We start from the raw sequence: 23,134 nt of genomic DNA, 5'->3' as shown, positions 1-23,134 counted from the left end.
ATATACATTGCAGCCTCTTGCGATAACGATATACAGTATATTATAATAAAACCATTTCAGAACAGATTACACAGACCCATGCTAAACAACTGCTAAATGTATTTTTTTTTAAAGGGTGTATGTAGTTTTGAGAACATATATTGTGCAAAACTGTAAGTATACAACATAATTTTGCAGATAAATAAAATTTAAGTACACTAGCTGCAGAGACTTAAGTAGGTCTAATGTTTATTATGGCTTGGAGCTTATGAAACCCCAAATTTAAAATTAGAATATTGTCTAACTGATGTCTTTTCAGTTAAAAAGAAACACAACAACGATTCTTAAAATCGAGATGATGTGCTACACCACTAAGCAAGGCTGGATTAGTACCCCCAGGGGCCCCTGGGCACTGAAGCTCATGGGCCCCCTCCCCTACCTGACAACCACACCCTCCAAAGGAACACACACCAGGTGTGGGATTTAACATGCCAATCACTATTGATCAAAAGCTGAATGACTAGTTCACAAGACAATGATACGAAATAAATTTTTCTGAAAAGTATGGCTGCACGATTTGGGGAAAATGTCATATTGTGATTATTGAGGTCAATATTGCGATATGCGATTGCGATATAGTAAACAAATGGTTTCATGAGTTAACTTGCTTATTTCTCAAGTAAAATGCACACACAGATTAGTGATAATGCTGAAATTTGTAGCCCATTTCTCAACTCAAACTAGAAACAACAACTAATTGCACTGTGTTTTCAAATTAAAATAAATTCAATATTGTTATTTGTCTCAATAATACAAGAGTTAAAAATAAATGTCATATTTACCTGTGCCTGTCAAACAGGTAGACCTAGGACATATACCGAAATTGTCAAACTGCACTGCATAAATTATAAATTAAATATAGACTAATCCTTATTATAGCAAAAAAAAAAAAAAAAAAAAACTTTAGTCAACAGCAGTGAGTCATTTTCTCTGTTCTTTTTGTTCTTTGATTAACTTTACTGACAGAAAGCTTTATTGGCTGCTGTCTCTTTAAGACCAGCTGACGGAGACGCGGCTCTCGCACGCGCCTCATTCTTTCACAACTCTTGACGTTCATCATAAGACAGCTCTTATGTTATGAAGATACTCGACAAAACGGACATTTTGGCATAATTGTGTGTGTTATTCTAAGTTCAAGCACGAAAGATAACTGTATTCTGGCGTGCTGTCTGTGCGCACGATACTGGCGCGCGCGCGTCTTTCTGTGTCTGTGTGTGTGTGTCACAGTCAGACTTTTGTCTTGTCGCACATGAATTGTTTAAAAGCATTTGCATGAATAAGAGATCATATAATGTAATATACACTTTTTTAAAATTCTGATTGGATAATTATCAAGATCGAGGCAAAGCCTTGTGTATACTATTTTTATGTAGCAGCGAACGTGGCAAAAAAAAAAAAAAAAAAAAAAAAAAAAAACTCCGATCACGGAGGGCCCCTCTCTGCGCAAGTGCCCAGATTGCCCATATGGTAGATCCGGCCCTGCACTAAAATATATTGGAATGGGAATAATACGCGCGCGCTGGTATTCAGTGATATCATGTTTCGTTTTGAATTTGAGGTGGTAGAACGGATTAGTCGTGTGTTAACTTACCGAACTGTTACCCCACACACTCTGTATATAGTTTGCTGCTGCTCGTCTGACGGCTTAAACCCGAACCAAGTCCAAATAATGGATGTTGCACCGATATTTTTCACCAGCTTTCACTTTCAGCCGTGTTTACTTAAGATGACGACGAATATGCGTTGCAGCCGGGTTTACCTCGCGGCCGCGGGTAGATTGCGTCATCATAGCTTGTGTAGTATAGAGCCATCTCCCAACCCAACTTGGAGAATAGATTAACGGCGATATTTTTTTTATCGCGCGATAAGAGTCTCGCGTTAACGCAGCACGTTAACGCCGATAACGGCCCACCACTAATATATATATATATATATATATATATATAATTCAAATTCTAAATTCAGTCTCTTCAGAAAAGTAGGACTAAACCACTCAATTCATATGGATTAGCTTTACAATCTCTTTATGAACTTTTTGAAGCATCAAAGTGGTAGTTGCGTAGGCTGATGACAATTTGATGACTAATTGATGACAATTCTTTATTATTTTTGGGTGAACTAACAATTTAAGAAAACTCACTGGGTGGGTGGTTAAGTAAATAAATAAATAAATAAATAAATAAATAATACTAGTATTCCTGTTGTCCAGTAAAAATATCTAATCTTGTTGAAGCCAATAGCATTGTGGGCAGCACTTAAAAAAACAACAACAAAAAAACAATAAAACCAGGGATATAATGGATATCAAAAGCAAGACAACTTTTTCTTTGGTAATGTTGGCCATTTAGTTTAAGCATAAATCAACAAAAACAAATTTTTGTCAGACAAATTTTTTTGCCAATGGAGTAAAAAAAGGAAATTTTCACTGAAAACAAATCTTATTATGTTTTATATAAGTCTGCCTGTAATGCAAATTATATGTAAATTTGTTTTAAGAATATTTATATATTTTTGCTGAAAAACTAGACAAAGATACTGATTACAATAAGATTTTTACAGTGTTTGTAGTGTGTAGTGACAAGAGGGAGATCAACAGTAGCTTTTTAAGAAGCTCTATGGTGAGAAAAATAGAAAGAACAACATGCAAAACAACAAAATACAAAATCAATCACATAGTGAACAAGGTTTGTGTATTTGGGTGTGTGTGAATGTGTCTGTAAGCATGAGCTCATGGGAAAGGATGGGAAGTCCCTTCCTTGTCCACCATACTGTCAGAGAACACAGACACACAAACACAGTCCTTCTCACACCCTGTGCCTTAATACTGTACATCAGGGTTTCTCAAACTTGGTCCTGGAGTGCCACTGTCCTGCACAGTTTAGCTCCAACCCTGATCAAACACACCTGAGCAAGCTAATCAATGTCTTCAGGATCACTAGTCGAAACTCACAGCTAGGTGTGTTTGATCAGGGTTGGAGCTAAACTGTGCAGGACAGTGGCCCTCCAGGACCGAGTTTGAGAAACCCTGCTGTACATGAACACCCCTGCTTCACTTCTATGGTTTGCTCTGGTCTCCATGCCAGCTGATTAGGGCTGTTCCATTCTGAATCAGACAGGTTGGTAAACCTATTTAGAAATCAAATATCATTTTCAAATACAATTTTTCCTTGTCGTAGTACCTGGATAACTCAAAAATTCCTATTAATTACTGACAATGACCATTTAAAATATGTTGACTCAGCAAGTTAGCCAAATCATGTCTCAAAAAGACCTGTGCAGTAGGGCAAATAAACCGTCCTGTTTAGCGGTAAACTTTGACAAAAATAAACAACCTCTTTTTCTCTCAACCTTGAGAAAAGTATACAAAGACAAGAGCAGCAACAAATCAAATTGTTGTTTTATTTATATATCGCTTTTCTCAGCACTCAAAGCGCTTTACATAGAAGGGGAGAATCTCCTCAACCACCACCAATGTGCAGCATCCACTTGGATGATGTGACGGCAGCCATATTGAGCCAGAACGCACACCACACACCAGCTTACTGGTGGAGAGGTGAAGCCAATCAGTTTATATGGGTATTATTAGGAGGCTATGATGATGGACAGAGGCCAATGGGCAAATTTTTCCAGAATGCCGGGGTTATACCCCTAGCCTTTTTTTGAAGGACATCCTGGGATTTTTAATGACCACAAAGAGTCAGGACCTCGGTTTAATGTCTCAAACGAAGGACAGTGCTCTTTGACAGTATAGTGTCCCAATCACTATACTGGGGTGTTAGGACCCACACAGACCACAGGGTGAGCGCCCCCTACTGGCCTCACTAACACCTCTTCCAGCGGCAAACTAGTTTCCCCAGGAGGTCTCCCATCCAGGTACTAACCAGGTTCAAACCTGCTTAGCTTCAGTGGGCAACCAGTCTTGGGCTACAGGGTGATATGGCTGCTGACAAAAATATATAGAATAGGCTACTAGATAAAGAAACTATATAGAATACTAGCACTAGTCCTGCCCTTTCTAGTCTGTCAACAAGCACAAACACACAAACACTCGGCTCCATTGGAGTCTAATAACGAATCACTTGTTTACCTTCTCCAAGGACTTGCTTATTTGCGGCCGTCTTCAGTTCCAGCGCTGCGTTTAACCTCCCTGCCCTGCAGAGACAACAAACACACAGAAAAAGCTGTAGCTGTAAAATTACTGCCGCTGTCACAAACCATCAGTCATCTCTGTGCATACAACATTGCATTAAAGTAAGCTATTTTAGAGTTGTGATGTTGCAGATAAACCAATGAGAACTCAACCGTGGACATACAGAAGCACATCATCTACTTGGCAAAACTTGAGAGAAGCAGAAAAAAAATCACTTATATCTGCAGCATTACTAAACCATAAGCTACAATATGGAAGTGAGTGATTTATCATCCTTATCAAACCATAAAGGGTTCAACTTTAGCAACAGTTGCATTCAGGGCTTGACATTAACACCGACCAACCCGCCAAATGCGGGTGGATTTCAGCAGTGGCGTGTAACTCAGTCACTTCAACTTTGGCAGGTTGAAATACATAGATAATATATACATTTTTCACTTATAATCTTTTAAAAAGGCATCTGAAATAATAAAACTAAGTGCAATGCAGTGTTGTCAAAAATATAGATTTTTCAATACACATCGATACTGAAATATCTGAAACACTTCCAATACTAATTTTCCGCAGAATAGATCCACGATACCAGCTGCGCTTTCTCTCTCTCTCATCTCTCAGCAAGTTGACACAAAAACAGCCTCTTCTTACTCACTCGTTCCATTTGCTCCGGAATTAATGTTGTTGGTGTTACAGAGCTTGAATTTTGACGTGCGATTGCGCATCATTTTACTCATTCCTGCAGACTTTGTGCTCACACCCAAAGTGTGTGCACATAGAGCCGCCTCTCAGTACTAAATTGAGTTCTTTTTTGCTGCTTATTGCGCTTTAACAGTCAAATACACACAAAATAATTTCAAAATGCCAGTCTTAAAGAGCATTCCCATGGTATCGATGTCAAAATTGTGGCCAGTGAAAATGCTGAGAGGCTAGTAACTTTGAAAAACCACTATCCACAGTGGATGGTGAGCCAAAAAGTTAATATCAAGCCCTGATTGCACTATAGAGTCTATGCTACACCTGTTGCAAAAAATAACAACTAATTAGGTACCAAAACATACCATAGTATTATCCTATTTTTGGACATAAACACTATCGTACAAAAGTATTGGTTCGGCAAGTCCTAATGATCACCAAGGCGACATTTATTTGATTAAAAATACTGTAAAAAAAAGAAATATTGTGAAGTATTATTACAATTTAAAATATCTGCTTTTTTATTTTAATATATTTTAAAATGTAATTTATTCCTGTGATGGCAAATCTGAATTTGTAACAGCCAATTACTACAGTCTTAAGTGTCACGTGCTTATTCTAAATCATTCTAATATGCTGATTTAATGCTCAAGAAACATTTATTATTATTATCAAAAATATAATAAGTCATGTTAACAGTTAAGTGATTCTTAATATTTTGTGGAAACACATATACACATACATACATACTTTTTTTTCAGGATTCTTTGATGAATAGAAAAAGAACAGCATTAATGTGAAAAAGAAACTTTTGTAACATGAGAAAATGGCACTTTGTTCAATTGATTGCATCATTCATTTTTTTAAAGAAAATCTTACTGACCCCCAACTTCTGAACGGTGGCGTGCATTTGTAACACCCTGGAACACCAAGTATATACCATAGTATATAATTATGGTAACAAATCAGTGCCATAGTAAACTGTATATCACAGCACTACTCCATTGAACTAAATATTGTACCATCAACAAAAAAGTTAGAAAAAATAAATAATAAATTGGTCATGATACTACCATTTTATTTTCGACATATTTTGGTGCCGGTTTCAAAGGATCATAGTATTACCATCACAGTATGACTTGTTATAAGGCAACTCCTTCCCAAAAGCCAAAAAGGCAAAAGGTTCATAAGCTCGAATTTACAGTCTGGACTCAAAAATATACTCTAAGAGCATATTCTCATACTACACTACTGAGAAAGATACTGTAGGCCAACATCCCTTGGGCATTTGAATAAAAGCATGAAAGCTTAGCCGAACGTGAACAAATATGCAGTTTACATTTGCCAGTCAAAACAGTGGCTGGCCGTTTGAGCAGAGTGATTCTGTTTATCTCAGGTAAAGTGAGCGCAGATAAAACACATTGGTACAGCCTGTCCATGTCTCTGCATCAATTATCTGTTAAACACCCTTGTTAAGGTGGGTGGTCAGCATTTACTTAAAAATGACTACAAACACCAGTCACCACCAGGACCATATATGAGTTTTCCGCACATCTTGTGCTGACTCCATTTTCTCTTATTCTAATTCATTAGACTTCAATTAACATGTCATCCCTGCTGTTATGAATCAATAGCTCGTGGTGACAAGTGATGAATTTTTCAGCTTAAAAAGCTAAACATCATTTATTCAAATCACCTGCTAAGGTCTCAGGTGCTAAATGAGTTTACTGAAATGCCTAACGCTCATTTAGACAAATGTTCTCTCATTCTAATGATGAGAACGTTTTGCATTAAGAACGGGGGGAGGGGGGGGTATAGGAAGAGAGACGCGCAACAGCAGTTACCTTTTAGTTTTTAGCACCGTAATGTGTTGCTAAATCAATATCAGTCCAGACTGAATGCATGCAGTTGGAGGTAATGCTGGTGTTTTGAGCAGCGGGGTGGAGGAGGCCTGGGGAGTGAATAAATACACTCATACCGTTAGACCCAGCTGGAGAAGGAAAAGAACCAGCACTCTGGTGCTCGGGGAACTTGCTGAGATGATCGGCTTCATGGGTGTGTTATGGAGGAAACGTGGCGGGAGAGACAACTAAATGATCACATGGACTAAATATTGTCTGAAGATGATAGCGAAGAGACAGACAGACAAAACGTGAAGTTCTTGTGTAAGGGTGGTAACTCGCTAAAAATTTTCAAAAGTCTTTTCCCTTCTAAACAGTCACGAAAAATGTTATTTCCATCACATTTCATAAATCACCATTTTTCCTGTGGTGGAAATTACTTTTTAAACATTTACTGGAATAAAATTGCTGTGTTTCTGAGGCTAATTTAACATATAGCATTCTATGCACCCTTAATAGGCAAATACATCATATTTTGACACTTTTTTTGCATAATTGCACAAAAGTGATATTTACCTTAATAAAAATTACAGTAAGCAAATTCTAAATCTGTTAATCATAAAGCGATCGAGTCTCTTCAGAAAACTTGGACTAAACCACTCAATTCATATGGATTAGTTTTACGATCTCTTTATGAACTTTTTGAAGAATTAAAGTGGTAGTTGATGACAATTTTTATTTTTGGGTGAACTAATCATTTAAGAAAACTCACTGGATGGGTGGGTAAGTAAGTAAATAAAATAAATATTAAATCAACTCACACATCATTTGTGTCAAACGGAAGCTCAAGCATGTTCGCTTGATGTGTGAGAACCAATGAGGTTCATTCTCATGTGTTACGCAGCACGTTTGAGCTTCAGCAAGAACCAATTAGGTTCAATCTCATGTGTTACGCAGCAAGTTTGAGCTTCAGCAAGAACCAATGAGGTTCTTTCTCATGTGTTACGCAGCACGTTTGAGCTTCAGCAAGAACCAATGAGGTTCATTCTCATGTGTTACGCAGCACGTTTGAGCTTCAGCAAGAACCAATGAGGTTCATTCTCATGTGTTACGCAGCACGTTTGAGCTTCAGCAAGAACCAATGAGGTTCATTTTCATGTGTTACGCAGCAAGTTTGAGCTTCAGCAAGAACCAATGAGGTTCTTTCTCATGTGTTACGCAGCAAGTTTGAGCTTCAGCAAGAACCAATGAGGTTCATTCTCATGTGTTACGCAGCAAGTTTGAGCTTAAGCAAGAACCAATGAGGTTCATTCTCATGTGTTACGCAGCACGTTTGAGCTTCAGCAAGAACCAATGAGGTTCATTCTTATGTGTTACGCAGCAAGTTTGAGCTTCAGCAAGAACCAATGAGGTTCATTCTCATGTGTTACGCAGCAAGTTTGAGCTTCAGCAAGAACCAATGAGGTTCATTCTCATGTGTTACGCAGCACGTTTGAGCTTCAGCAAGAACCAATGAGGTTCATTCTTATGTGTTACACAGCACGTTTGAGCTTCAGCAAGAACCAATGAGGTTCTTTCTCATGTGTTACGCAGCAAGTTTGAGCTTCAGCAAGAACCAATGAGGTTCATTCTCATGTGTTACGCAGCACGTTTGAGCTTCAGCAAGAACCAATGAGGTTCTTTCTCATGTGTTACGCAGCAAGTTTGAGCTTCAGCAAGAACCAATGAGGTTCATTCTTATGTGTTACACAGCACGTTTGAGCTTCAGCAAGAACCAATGAGGTTCTTTCTCATGTGTTACGCAGCAAGTTTGAGCTTCAGCAAGAACCAATGAGGTTCATTCTCATGTGTTACGCAGCACGTTTGAGCTTCAGCAAGAACCAATGAGGTTCATTCTTATGTGTTACACAGCACGTTTGAGCTTCAGCAAGAGGTTTGTTCTCACGCGTCAAACCGTTTCGGTCGAGCTTCAGTTTATGTTCGCTGATCAATGTTTATATGTGAATAAAAAGCCTAAATTAAATCTGTTCATCATATAAAGCGATTGTGTCTCTACAGAAAATTTGGACTAAACCGCTCAGTTCATATGGATTAGTTTTACGATCTCTTTATTAACTTCTTGAAGCGTCATAATGGTAGTTGCGTAGCTGTAGAGTAGCTGAGCTAATTTTTTATTTAGATTTATCGGCCAATATATCGGTTATCGGCCAAAATGTCCAACGCATTCTCATCCCAAGTCGTCATATACTGACGCTTTTGACATTTCGTCTACATCGAACGCACATGGCACCCTTTAGCGTCAATATGAGACGCACAGAGCTTTGTTCGGTTATGGGTAGGTTTAGGTCTGGGGTAGGGTTAGGGTTAGACCGCTAGGAGGCGCCTTCTGGCCCATATCTATCTGCGTCTCATATTGACGCTAAAGGGTGCCATGTGCGTTCGATGTAGACGAAATGTCAAAAGCGTCAGTATATGACGACTTGGGATGCGATCTGGCTGAAATGTCATATCGGTGCATCCCTATTAATTGCGTTTGACCTAGAATCGCAAACATCTATATGGCCAGCAAAAACTTTGGTCATACATGACAACAATGGCTAAAAATGATAGCATGCACATGAATATCAACAATCTCATTTGGAAATCCAGACCTGAAGAGGACTTCTACAAAATATTGTTCTTATTCAGCCACATTTACATCATACAGGCTGTTGAATCACACACTCCAGCCAATTCCTGGCTAAAACTAAGCCAATCCTAACGGAAAAGGCCCTGGTGGTCATTATGAACGCCTCTTCAGTCCATCTAATGGACCATCTCTTTGCTCACTTCACCAAAAACACAAGAGCACATGAATATTTACCACCAAGCAAATCCATTCCATTAATCGGTTTGCAAACGCTTAAATAGCATATCTGTGGCTACTTCTGCAGTGGGGTCATAAATGAACATTCCTGCTTATTAGCATATTCATTTATGCAGCAATTAAGTGTAGCTCATAGGCTGTGACCACCAGCTCCTCTCCTCCCCTATTGGTCAAGAAAGCTAATTTATCCAGTGTCCTTTAACAAGCAGGCTTGACGTGCTCAAAAATAGTGTAGAAGGGTGTGATCTGTGATAAAGTGTCAAAAGTGCGTGTAAAGATTATTAAAAGAAAAATGTATATTCTGTCATCATTTACTCTCCCTCATTCCATACAACAACAACAAATAACTTTCAAATTAACACTGTTGGTTATTTTTGCACAAAAGCATTAAATGTTACAAACGATAAAACATATATTTTTTTTATTATACAATACACTCAAAAAAACATTCAGGCCTAATATTTAAGATTTATGTATTTTGATTGTATATAAAATTTCCATCTATTTGGATTACACAGTTTTAACAAATCAAACAAATAAACAAATGTGATGCATATTCAATAATACATTAATGAAATAATAATAATGAGATTCATGCAATAGTAGCAATATGACTCAAATTCATAAGAACCAGGATTATGTATTACCATTAATAAATCTAATATGATTAAATTCTTAACCAGGTTAACTGCAATATACCCAATTTGCACTGCATCACCTTTATGTACTTTTTATTAATAACCCTGCCGCCGAATTCACAGACAAGGCCTAGTCCCAGACTAAAATGCATGTTTGAGCTGTTTTAACTGAAAGCAACTTATTCTGACATATCTTAAAATATCTTAAAATATGCCAGTGCCATTGTTTTGTCTCAAGATTCACACCAGCAATATTTCTTTGATCTTTTTCTAAGGCATGTTTATAAAAGCTACTTAAATGTCCTAATTGAACTAAGACCTAATCCTGGCTTAATCTAAGCCCTGTTTGTGAAACCGGGCCCTGATGTATTTTATAGCTTTGTGTTAGGAACAGACTAAAATTATTTACTGATATCATTCCAATCATGTTGCTCTAAACCTCATTTGTGTATGCACATATTCAAACTCAGGTTTGATGTAAATGACACCAAATTCTTTTGGTTCTCACATGTTTTTAACACTCAAAGTTTGAATATGCTAAAAGGACAAATGAGATTTGAGAGCTAAAAGATTTTACAGTGAAATTTCAGTCATTTCCACATACTGTACAAAGCTATTGTATGACTTCAGATAGAAAGCAAGTCATGTGAACTACTTTTATGAATGTTTAATATTTTGAAGAAAAAACTGATAATCCAATAATATCAGAAAAGGAGAAAATGGAGAGAGAGAGAGAGAGAGAGAGAGAGAGAGAGAGAGAGAGAGAGAGAGAGAGAGAGAGAGAGAGAGAGAGAGAGAAAGAGAGAGAGAGACCGCAAAAAAGAGACTTGAGCAGAGGACAGGCTGTGATATCTATATTGAGTTCATTTGTGTTTGTTTTTAGGGTGTGTGCACATGATTTTCCAAGTCACTGTCTGTGCTCTGAAATACAGGAAAATTGCATGACTCACTTTGAGACAAATGCAGCTGTTTACAAAAGCCTGACAAAAAGGTGACTGAACAGAGGTCTCTCTCCCACTCACTCTATCACCAGAGCCTGATTCATTTAAACTATTCCCCAAAAAAACCTGAAAGTCATTTTTATAATTCACTTACAAGCAGGCTTCGCCCATTGTTTTGCACGTCCACGTTCGTGTAAACAACGGCGGTTTCCGACATGCAAACAGACGAGAAACCTAATTTATCTTGGCTTGTACGTGGGTCACTTGAGCTTCTGGAGGCCGAGCGAATCGGTACATAGTCTGCTGACTGTCAGGCTGTCTGAGTCTAGACATTTTTTCAGACCTGCCCTCACGTTTTGCTGAGCTAAGAACAAAGTACACAGAGTACACACACACACACACACACACACACACACACACACACAGCTTTCACAGTCTTAATACCAAGGCAGCGGTATTTCGTTCCTATCCCAAAACAAACAAGGCAGTGCATTTCTTTACACTATTTAAATGTTAACAGGCAAGAGCGCGAGCTGAATAGAGCATTCTTTCACTCTGGATACCAGAAACGGCCCAGCCAGACTTTCAAAACACATTCTAATGAAATCATCCAAAAGATAAATAAAAAGCTGCACTTGTTTTCTTTTCTGAGCTCACCTTCCCCTCTTCTTTCTTTTTCTTTTTTGAAATTGGATTATATATATATATATATATATATATATATATATATATATATATATATATATATATATATTTATATATTTATTTATTTATTTATTATTATTTTTTTATTTTTTTAGTACGGACCAGCGCCATGAGAGCATGAAACTATTGTAAAGCGATTTCTCATTCTCACTTCCTCTCCCCCAATGACATTTATTCAGCTAAAGCCTAAGGCTATGAGGGTTAACACTGGTCACTGTGGGTTCTAACCCAGTTATGTAATGTTATCTTTTTAAGCAGTGAAATATTATAGTTTTATTAATGACCAATGCCAATATGGATATCTAAAGGTCAGGGTCAGTAATGTTCAATTTAATCACACAAATACGTACTGTACTTAAAAAAAAAAACTGTACTTAAGTTTCATGATATTATTTCAAAACATGCTTAAAAAAATGTTGGAAATCATTTGAGAATATCTATCTGAAAACTGAAAATATGCATCATCCAAGTTTTAATGGCTGCTGCCGATGCCGATATCAGGGTTGCCTACATATTGCTGATTAATATTACAGTATATGTAGCAAATAATATATACACAAAATTTCTGAATTTAAACAAAAGTTTAAATACTTATTTTACACAATAGCTTTCATTAGCAATTTTTTTTTCATTCATCATTTAATTGATACTTTTCTATTCATCAAAATATTAAAAAAAATCCTGAAAAATAAACTGCATTACAGTTTCCACAAAAATATTAAGCACAACTGTCTTCATCATTGATAATAATAAGAAATGTTTCTTGAGCAACAAATCAACATATTAGAATGATTTCTGAAGGATCATGTGACACTGAAGACTGGAGTAGTGATGCTAAAAATTCAGCTTTGGCATCACAGGAATAAATAACTGTTTTCTATTTGAACAATATTTCATTTTTTACTGTATTTTTGATCAAATAAATGCAGCTATAATGAGCATAAGAGACTTCTTTCAAATGCATTAAACAAATCTTACAGACCTCAAACTTTTGAACGATAGTTTATGTCCATCACTCATTAATGAACTAATTACTTTATACTTTCTGAACCGTTCTGATTAAGCAATGACCTCGGTCAACACCAATATCTACAGAAACGTGGCTGATATAATGCATAGCAATATAAAGCAAATAATATGTAGGCATATTTATATGGCTTGTATTTTATTCAACAATATTAACAATATAGGGCTAAATACAAAACTTTTTGTAGTTATCCTAAACATAACACAAACAAAACACCACTTCTGTTTTTATCATGCCACACATTTTTAAGGCTCATTTCTTTTATATCAGCTATGCTTTAACATCCCCTCTGACATCATGTTTCCTCTTTCTCCCCACCAATCCCCTTCTCTTTCTCTCTCTTTTTCTCATCCATTCTCTTCTCTCTTTTGACCACAGATCCTGTGTACTATTAATATCAATAACCCACAAATTCCATTTCCCTGTGCAGAGACAGAGTGAGAGTGAGCGTAGTGACTGAGGAAAGAGCAAAATCTCCCAATACAGATTCACTTCTCTTTTTGTGAGAAAGATCTAATTGGACAGGAGAGCGGAGGCAGATACCGTGTGGTTTGCTCAGAAAGACAGAGAGAGAGAGAGAGAGAGAGAGAGAGAGAGAGAGAGAGAGAGAGAGAGAGAGAGAGAGAGAGAGAGAGAGAGAGAGAGAGAGAGAGAGAGAGAGCGTGTGTGACAACGACGGGGATCCGAGATGCACAGTCAGAAACATAAGAATTTTACTCAGTATTTTTAGCTTGACGAGGAAGAGGGAGAATAAATGTATCGCTTAAAGTCTGTGAACACTCACCCATGAACATAGCCCAGTGCTCCGCAAGCCAAATCCAAACAACTCCAGCGTCCCACACTTTGATCCACACTATAACAAAAGTCCTCTCTTCACCAGCTGCCTCTTTATCAAGTTGTAAGTGAGGTGTGCGAGCAGTGTGCAACCGGCAGCCTTGCCCCGTTCGTGCTCTCTGGCTCACACACACATGCACTCTGGTCTCGGGGGCTGGAGGTATGTGGTCTAAACACAACAAAAGCCTGAGTCGAAGATTGAATATGCAGGAAGAGGGCCTCCGTTTGCATAAACACAAACACTCAGCAAATGAAGGGCTGGCACCGATCGCACCAGTGCCTGCTGGGAAACGCATACCTGTCCCGTCCTGGCCCTGGACTACTTTAATCAAACTACAGCTGAGGAGAAATGGACTACAGTGGAGATAAACTCGAATTGTTTGGTTTGATGATTCCCAAAGGAGTAAGTGCATTATTTTTTACTTCATTTGTAAACATTTATTAACTATACCTTATCATAGTTCATTCTAGTTCTCCAACAAAAAGTTCTTTAAATTTAGAATCAATTTTTCCAGCAAGTTTCAGTTCTGAATTTAGAAAATTCTTAAAAACAAATTGATTACATCTTATAGTTCCAATTTCTCCACTCCCCAGGGTTCTTTACTCAATTTTAAAGGACGCATTATGCCAAAGGTTATTTCAATTATTTGTACTGATAAAGTATGTTATAAGCTGTTCAACTCATAAAAAAAAAATATATATATATATATATATATATTTTTTTTTTTTTTTTTTACTAATCCATAATAATGCCATTATGGGAACCCCTGAAAGTTCTAGATATGAAGCAACTGACAGAACCCTTTAAGATTCTATATAGAACCTTCTTTCTGCATCGGATGTTTCCAATTTTCTTGCAAACTTAAAACCTTACAAATTTGAATGAAAACAACTTTTGACAAAGGTGGAGGTGAAAAGGACAGTGCAGTTCAGTAACGCTGTGCTTTACTTCTTGCAGCTCTCCCCCTCTCTCGACCTTAAAGTGGCTGTTGAGAAATGTAACATCACATGATCGATGGTAAGCTGAGCAATCACGACTCATTCCTGCAAAGAATCCCGAGTCTGACACTCATTCATAAACGCACTTACATGTGTGACTTTAACAACTCGCTTAAAAAAAAAAAAAGAGCAGAGAGCGAAAAACTTAGGAGGAGAGATAGAGAAAGATGGGGAGAGAAAAGGGAAAGGGGAAGGGAACGGGATTGACGGATGAGGTGAGTGAGGAAGGGGAAAAAACAGAGAGAGCACAGAAAGGACCTCCAGAAAATAAACAGGGTGTCTTGTTTCAAAGGCGAGGGGGACACACAGGCATTCCATTGTTCAAGCCAATTATCAGAGGCAAATAATAACAGCAGATGGATCCAGCGAGGCCAAAGAACGAGTGAGTGAGAAGTGGAGAGCTGCAGAACAGATGATGAAATGTGAGAGAGGAGCAGGAGGAGGAGGAGGAGGAGGAGGAGGAGGAGGAGGGGTCAGACTACTCCGGTCCTAAAGTCCCAAACCAGATGTGGACGGGGACGGTGCACAAACACAAACTTTCACCACAAACACAAGATGATTTGAAGCTAGAAATGTCTAGTTAAAAGCTCTATGACATATATTAATCTTTTTATTATTTAATGATTCAATTAATATTGCTAGAATTTATTAATTTTTTTGGCAATTTTTGCTTCACAGAAAACAATTGCAAGAATGCAATTGGGACATGATTGAGATTCAAACCTGCATTTTCCACATAAACTTTCCACACCAACAAACAAAACTGTTCCACAAATATGACGATAAGATGATGACTTTAAGCTAAAAGTATTAAGTGCAAAAAACAACGACACCAACTACAATTGTTTTTATTATTATGTTTATCACCATAACTAGAAGGCCCGAGCTTCACTTTGAAATAGTTAGTTATCTGAATTTCACAAATGAACTCTGTTTTTCACATTTATTAATATTTCTCAACTAGATCTCATTGCTCATTCTAGTTATCCAACAAAAAGAACTGCATTAACCTGTAACAAATTGTATCTGATCATTCCAGTTTATCCAACAAGCTTCAGTTTTTAATTTGGTAAATTTGATGATAAATGATAAAAATGTTTTTATAAAAAATTAATGATTTAAGCCTGATTAAATTGTATATAGTTTCAATTTCTCCTACAATCTTCGGTTTTTCATTTAATAAAAAAAACACGAATTTGCTAATGAGATGAGTTAATTTCTTGAATCGAAATTGCATAATTGTATTGCATCAAAAAGTAGCTTTTGCTTTGAGCTATTGAGCAAAGGCTGTGTGTTATATGGAGAGTATTTCTCTGTTTTGTTTTGTTTTTTTGGTGTATTTTATTAGCAGCAGAGCTACAGGGAAGAGCATCTGAAGCGAGAGGAACGGGCAACTCAATATGCTGAAGGATGTGTCATATCGCTGCTCAACTGACAGCCCAAGTGTGTGCGTACGGGGAGAGGGGGGGCTTTTTCAGCCTAAAACAAAACGCATCCTCAATGTGCCCCTGTCAAGGGTGGGAGATGCCTTCAGATAGTGGCACAAAAGATCAACCGTTCCTTTTCAGCCGAGAGAAAAGAAAGAAAGTTTTCATTTCATTAACTCAAGACTAAAGCGTAATTATCTCCCTATGGGCCGCAATCACCAAAAGAAGGATAATAGAACTGAAAGCACTTTCCTCTCCACTCATCTAAGCGGTTCTTTTCTTCTTCTCTCTCTTTTTTTTCCACTTGTTTTTTCTTCTCCGCCCTCAGATGAGATTAACCAATCGAATAATGGCAACAGATTGCGGGGGCAAGAGGAAAATACAACTTTCAGAATGGTGTCTGTTTGAGAGCTTTAAAGATCCGCCGTTATCTGGCTTAGTGTTCTTCTACTTGTCAGCGAAATGGTTTCCTTTCCTTTCGTCTGGCATCTCTGTTCCTCTTTATCTCTCTCTCGCTGACTTTGGAAAGGGGTGGAGGAAAAACGGGGTGAGGGAGGTTAGCCCGCTAAGTCGCCCTGGCTCTGCCTAAAAATGAGCAATTTCACAAATTCGAGATTAGAATCAGATAAAATGCAAACATTTTATAAGTGTATCATTTTTCTCAATTACTAACAGACTGCTACTTAAAGGTGCTTGTAGCGCTGGCCCTAAGTTAAGTCTCTCAAGGGTTCGCAACCAGAAACACAGAGCAGGCCCTGGATTTAATTAGCTTATGAAAATAATTGCCATTAACACAACTCTGAAATGGTTTGGCGCACCACGCGGCGACAGGAAGAGAAAATCTCTCACTTCTGGACGGAGACAAAGAAATAGTCGCTTGGCCTGCCAATTTCCTTTTTTTCGCACTGTTTTGTGCACTGACACAGAGGTCGAGTTAATTAGACTATTGTCATTTTAATCAGGACAGCTTCTCGGTCAGCATTCCCGCAAAGAGAAAGCGTGCGCATGTCGACGGCACGCTCAGGGCCTCTGCTCGGTGTGTGTGTGTGCCGGTTCTAAGAGCTCGCTTCGCTAATGAGCCACGCCACAGAAACAAAGCCCCCGAAGGACCACCGGGGGAAACTCCTCACCCTTCTCTCTGCTCACTTCTCTGTTCATTTGAAAATAATTTAAATATCTAATATTTGAAATCATTTGCTTCTCCTTGGCTATCTGATACTGAATGGCAAGTCTTTCATGTCGCCTTTATTATGTTCATAAACCGGCATTAAAATTCAGAACTATCATTACAAGTGACTATATTTATTGTAGCAACTATCATTTCAGTCCAAACCATGGATTGTTTTCAGATAACTATGAATATTTAATTCTGACAAGACATTGTTATGCAAAAATATCCACAATAAGAGCTGCCGCACCATGAATAAATAAATTCCATCCAAACAGTCAAAGAAACAGGATGTTTTGTACATTTATATTGTACAATAACTCATAACTCCACTGAATTTTGATATAAAAATTTTGGTTCACATTAAATAGGTTTAATTACGATGTGCACCATAAAGGCAAAACCTTCAAATGGCAACATCCTATATAGTGATGCTCCGATTGATCGGCCGCCGATCATGATCGGCCGATATTGGCAAAAAATAGCTTGATCGGCAACCCCCAAAAGCGCCGATCAAAAAAGCCGATCACGTGACGTAAATAACTTGCGCAACTTTTCCGCATGCGCGGCAACACAACAGCAGAGCAGAGCTTGCTTAACAGTGGCAAAATGAGTTCTCCTATGACGGCAATTCAATGGCAATTATAAACGAGCGCACAACTGATGCTGGCGCGCGCGGTAAATGACATTCGCGAGAGGATAACAGATCTACGCGCGAGGAAACGGGAACTCGCGAGCTCATTCAAACCCTGCGCGGGCGCATGACATCTCTGCCCTCGCGCGCGCGCATGATCATTCCCCACACTCTCGCGCTTGATCTCCTCTCGCCTGCTGATTTTGCTCGCTCGAACACTTTTATTTTTGGCAGTCGAGGGGCGGGACTTACTGTTTTAATAACCTCAAATGTCATTGTCATTATTTTATTTTTTGGATCTGATGTAGTTAGTTCCTCAACTACATCCATTGTAGTCTGCCTGACCCCTCTTTGTTTTGAAAAATTATACTGTGCCTTATTTGGAAAAGGTGGCCTACAGTAGCCTTATGTTATCTTGTTTTCTAACTACAATTAAATAAATATTGGTGGTTCTTCAAGATTTTCTTGACTCTATCATATTTCCATTCTGTGATCGGCAGTGATCGGCAATCGGCCCCAAAAATGCTGATCGGAGCATCACTAATCCTATAATCACACATTGCCTAAAACAACTAGATCTCAAAAAAACTGCTTGAGGTTGACTTCTTGCTTTGAATACGCCTCCACAGGACATCATCGGTTTTGTTCATTTCCATGAGCCCCCCTATCATGTATCATATGGGTGATATGATGTCATCTAACCTTGGTATTTAACCCTTAAATGCATGAATGTTTCGCAAATCATTATTACATATTCGGGTCTTTAGCGACCCGGATCTATATCTAACACGGAAGGATCACGGATGGAGTAATACAAAACTCTCCTGATATTAGAGTAACAATTACAGAAGAATAAAATAAAGCATATTTTGGAGGGTTCAGTTTGAGCAGATGTTTATACCATCATAACTGTCCTCATCACAGCTCATTTCCAAGTACATTCAGCATCTGGATCATATTCGATTTTGATCGCTGACAGCTTCTTCAGCAGATCAACCATCAAGTGACAGTGACACTAATATTTGATTGTGTTCAGTACTTGCTCTGCAGTAAATCGCTGAGACATTTCAAGTTTTGCTGATGATACTTCCTATTTGTTTGTTTTCTGCCTGCGGTAACTATGAGTGTGTGTATCAGACAAGGGGAATTGCCCTTATTCAGTCATCAAAGATTAAATTATTGTTGTGCAGAATCGTTAGCAACCCTATACTGTTTTTGGATGAATGGGAAAATGTGTTTAAGGGTTAAACAAATTCAGTTAACTCTCTTGGTTGCAATCATGTATAAATCAAGCTTCCAAATGAAAAAAAAAAAAAAACTCATCAAATGTCATCTCCCCCTCAGTACAAACTTCATTTAGGTCTTTAGCTGTCCAACATAGAGCCGAATTAGTCTAATTTGCATGTAGTTGGAAAAATTATTCTCATTTATTTCTTAAACTCGAGATGAAAATGAAATGGCTCTATCTTAATTTGGAATTTTCTTGCCATTTATCATCTTGCAGATAGTTCATAGTTTTATCATTCATCATAAATATTTCAGGCAGTGTTAATATTAATTTGATCAGATATTAATTACTCAAAAAGCAAGTAAAAATCAATTATTCAACAAAGGGAATGATCAGTGGAGCTGATGGGAGATTTTTAAAGCAGCTTTAAAAGAGCAATCGAGATCCTTCCCTCGTTATTGGTTTATATGGTTAACAAAACAACGACAGTATGCTTAAAGCATAAATCAGACTGTCAACATTACGGATATGATTGTAAAACTGGTTAATTTACACTAGGTCACAAGACCAGCACAATCAAATGCAATTAGTTGGCTCACTGTGACGTGCTGCACCTCTACTGGGGAATATCATGCATTACGTGAATAATTTAGAACCTAATTTGAATGCCAAACTCCTCCCCTCTGGACACTTACAGATTCACACCATTCAAGTAAAACTTAGGGTAGATTCATCTCCTTCCACAATCCATAGCAGGCTAAATCACTATGATTATTGCTCATCTTGTGGGTTAGGGGATGTTCTAAACCTCTATAATAAGCTTCAATGTGTAACTAGTGCTGACTGATATGAGCATGAATTGTACCTCAAATCATGCGGCTATTACATTACAAAATGATCAGACTTACAATTTAACCCTTGTAGACAATAAAATTGATTTATTTTAAAAGCCTAAAATGCCCTAGCAACCACCCAAAACACCCTAAGTTTCATTTTATTTTGAAAATGTTTTTAAAAATGTGTAAAAGTTTTTTTTCTGACCTACTTTTCATATTTATTAACATTTTAACATATTGTTCCATTGCATTAGAAATTGTTTTCCTATAAGAAATTCCTTCTGCAACATAACATGACTACAATTATTTCATTGAAATTGAAGTTGATAAGATAAATGACTACATCAAGTGGCTGGACTATGACATTAGCTTTAAACAGTGTTCTGAGGCAGCTCTTTCCCTTCAATTATTCATCTCTACGTTATTGCCAAGCACCTAGAAAAGAATTAAAAACCGCTGATTCCTCCTAATTAAAACTCTCGCTGATACTCGCTACAGATGTCTTAGATTTCTCTGGTAATCTTTCACTGTGTTTAACCCTGTCAAACATTCAGCCAGCCTATTTTTTTCCAGTCTTCCTCCATCTCTTAACCCCTTTTATTTCTCCTGTCTATCCGTTCCATCCCCAGCACATTCTGTCTTGTCTCTATCTCTCCTACTAAATCACCACTTGATGTTTCTTAATTTATTCCACTCTTTCTCTCCTTTATCCCCCTCTCTTTCCCTCCCACTCACGGACACACACTCTCACATACACTGTGAAGAGGGGGGGTGGTGTGTTTTCTTTGGGTGAAACGTACGTTACTGTGTGAGAGAGGAGACTTTAAATAAACATCAGCACAGCATGGCCACAATAGAGTCTTTTGTGTTGAAATGTGGAGAGAAATGATGATGTTTTAAGGGCCATTTTCAGCGCCGCAGCAACGTGGACACAACTCTCAAGCAGGTTTATTCACTCAAAAATGATCATTCTGTCATCCTTTACTCACCCTCATGTCGTTCCAAACCTGTATGATGCACTTTCCTCTGTGGAACACAACAGGAGAAATGCTGAAGACTGAAGACCATGCAATTACAATAAAGGACTTTCAAGCTTTGAAAAAGAACACAAAATCACCATAAGCATCACAAAGGTTATCCATACAGTATGGCTAATATGATATATTCTTTGTGTGAGAAACTTTTAAGAAAATGTATACCATAACCTGTTAACCACTGGAACTGAATTGAGTCATTGAAATGAACGCCAGAACAAATCATTTTGCTTTGTGAATGAATGAATCATTAATAGATTAACTTAAAAGATTCAAATGAATCATTCAAGAATTGAATATTGCTACATCTCTGATGAAAGCATCAAGCAATTCTACACAGAATGTCAAGATTTTCAGTGAAAAACTATTGAAATGCTGACATTTTATGGTGCTTTTCCATAATTTTTCACACGGAAAAGAGCATGGTAAACAGTCTTCAAAATATCCCTGTTTTCTGAGGAAGAAAGCAAATCATACAGGTTTGGAACTACATGTGGGTCAGTAAATTATGACAACCTTCTTTTTTGCTTCATTAAATTCCAAATGCAACTGAATCAAAACTCCACAAAGTTAAAAAAAAAAAAGTGTCTTAATATTTTTTGAAATAAGAAAAAATAAATATGTATACAAAAATGCACTTATAACTACTATCCATTGCTTTAAAACACAAGGCAATACTTTAACTAGTTTCCATTAAAGAACTTACCAGTATTCATATGTAGCTTCAACACTTCAACACCTTTATCTCCCGCTATTCTGAGAAATGGCCGTATCCGTTTCTGCTTCCCATCGGCCAGCCTTCGCTCTTTGTTCCAACACAATCCACACCAACAAATAACACTCTATGCAAAGTAATGCCTGCAAATTGTTTTGGATCCATATTTGAATATTTAAATGCTTCACTTTAGATCTAGATATATGGCAGCAATTTCCATATGAGTATGAAGCAGGTACACACACTACATGATAGCGGTTTGTCATTTCTTTCCTGCCTGACAAAGATCAATCAGATACATACCAAACAGTCACAATTCCTATTACTGTGACATCTTTTTTTAGAAACACTAAGGTCACCAAACTAACACAATAAGTGCCAAAAGTATGAAGTAAGTGTTGTAGGTACAAGGATCAAAACAGCCACCCACACTACGCCATTTAACCAAATTGGATGCGTTGATAATAGTACATTTACATATAGCATAACTGCAAGCTCTGGGTGATTATTGTCGAAAACCAACCTGGAGACACACATGAATTTAACACAGGTTGCTTACAAGAGCGTCTGAAAAAACTCCAATGTGGGTCAACACTGCAAGGTCAAATTAGCAGTTGAAGTTGGCAAATAGATTCAGGGCCCATCATCCCATCCAGCTTAGCATTTAAACACCCTCATCAGGTCAACAAGAACGATGCACGCCCATTGTTCTCCTTGGTTATGGAAGGCCAAGCTATTTGCTTAAAAAGATGGACAGATTATTCTGGAAGGATCGTAATCCTGGGCCCAAGCGTGCCGGCTAGCGTTTGTTACTTTGTGCGGCTGGCAAAAAAAAAAAAAAGAACAAAAAAGCAGAGCTGGATTTTCAGATTTTGAGAAGGACAAGATGAGAGATGCTTTGATCTTCTGAGTTTGAGAGGGAGATACTGACTCGGTGCTGTCTGTCTGTCTCTAAAGAAAAAATATGACTGAATATCTTGCAAAAATGTCAGAATAAGTGTGTGAAGATGATGAACATATTTTTGGGGGAAAAGATATGGTCCTTTAAATTTGATATATTAATAGAGTGTATTGTTAAGTTTCTTTTTTTATTTATATATATATATATATATATATATATATATATATATATATATATAGTATATAGTATATATATATATATATATATATATATATATATATATATATACACAACTTTCTCTTTTTTTTTTACTAATGATTTAATTAGTGTGCTTAAACACACATATAGATAAATCCATTCTTTATTTATATATATATATATATATATATATATATATATATATATATATATTTTAACACACAAGTATGCATATATTTTGACGTAAGAAAAAAAAAACTGAA

At 37.4% G+C, this 23,134-nt stretch overlaps 1 protein-coding gene and 1 long non-coding RNA gene across 8 annotated transcripts in view; one reads left to right on the top strand and one right to left on the bottom strand.

Annotated features, from left to right (window-relative positions):
• Positions 1–10,916, top strand: part of LOC309474741 — a 54,037-nt gene extending 43,121 nt beyond the window's left edge. The window contains exon 2 of the long non-coding RNA XR_014197410.1: positions 8,238–10,916. This is a non-coding gene — a long non-coding RNA (uncharacterized lncRNA). The remainder of the gene's footprint in view (positions 1–8,237) is intronic.
• Positions 1–23,134, bottom strand: part of foxp1b (forkhead box P1b) — a 195,197-nt gene that overhangs the window by 126,664 nt on the left and 45,399 nt on the right. For 5 of the 7 annotated variants that reach the window (XM_082137340.1, XM_082137332.1, XM_082137334.1 and 2 more), the window contains one exon: positions 4,127–4,191. The exons of 1 other annotated variant lie outside the window; for it this stretch is intronic. The gene's annotated coding sequence lies outside the window, so the exon portion shown is untranslated. Of the gene's footprint in view, positions 1–4,126; positions 4,192–13,681; positions 13,825–23,134 lie in introns of those variants that run through there. One more of the 7 variants, XM_082137338.1, reaches the window with a different exon arrangement.

Source organism: Leuciscus leuciscus (genome assembly GCF_965113295.1).
Source record: "Leuciscus leuciscus genome assembly, chromosome: 14".
NCBI classification, from domain to species: Eukaryota; Metazoa; Chordata; class Actinopteri; order Cypriniformes; family Leuciscidae; genus Leuciscus; species Leuciscus leuciscus.
The sequence above is the reverse complement of the archived record's forward strand: the minus strand, read 5'-3'. Positions and strand labels throughout refer to the sequence as shown.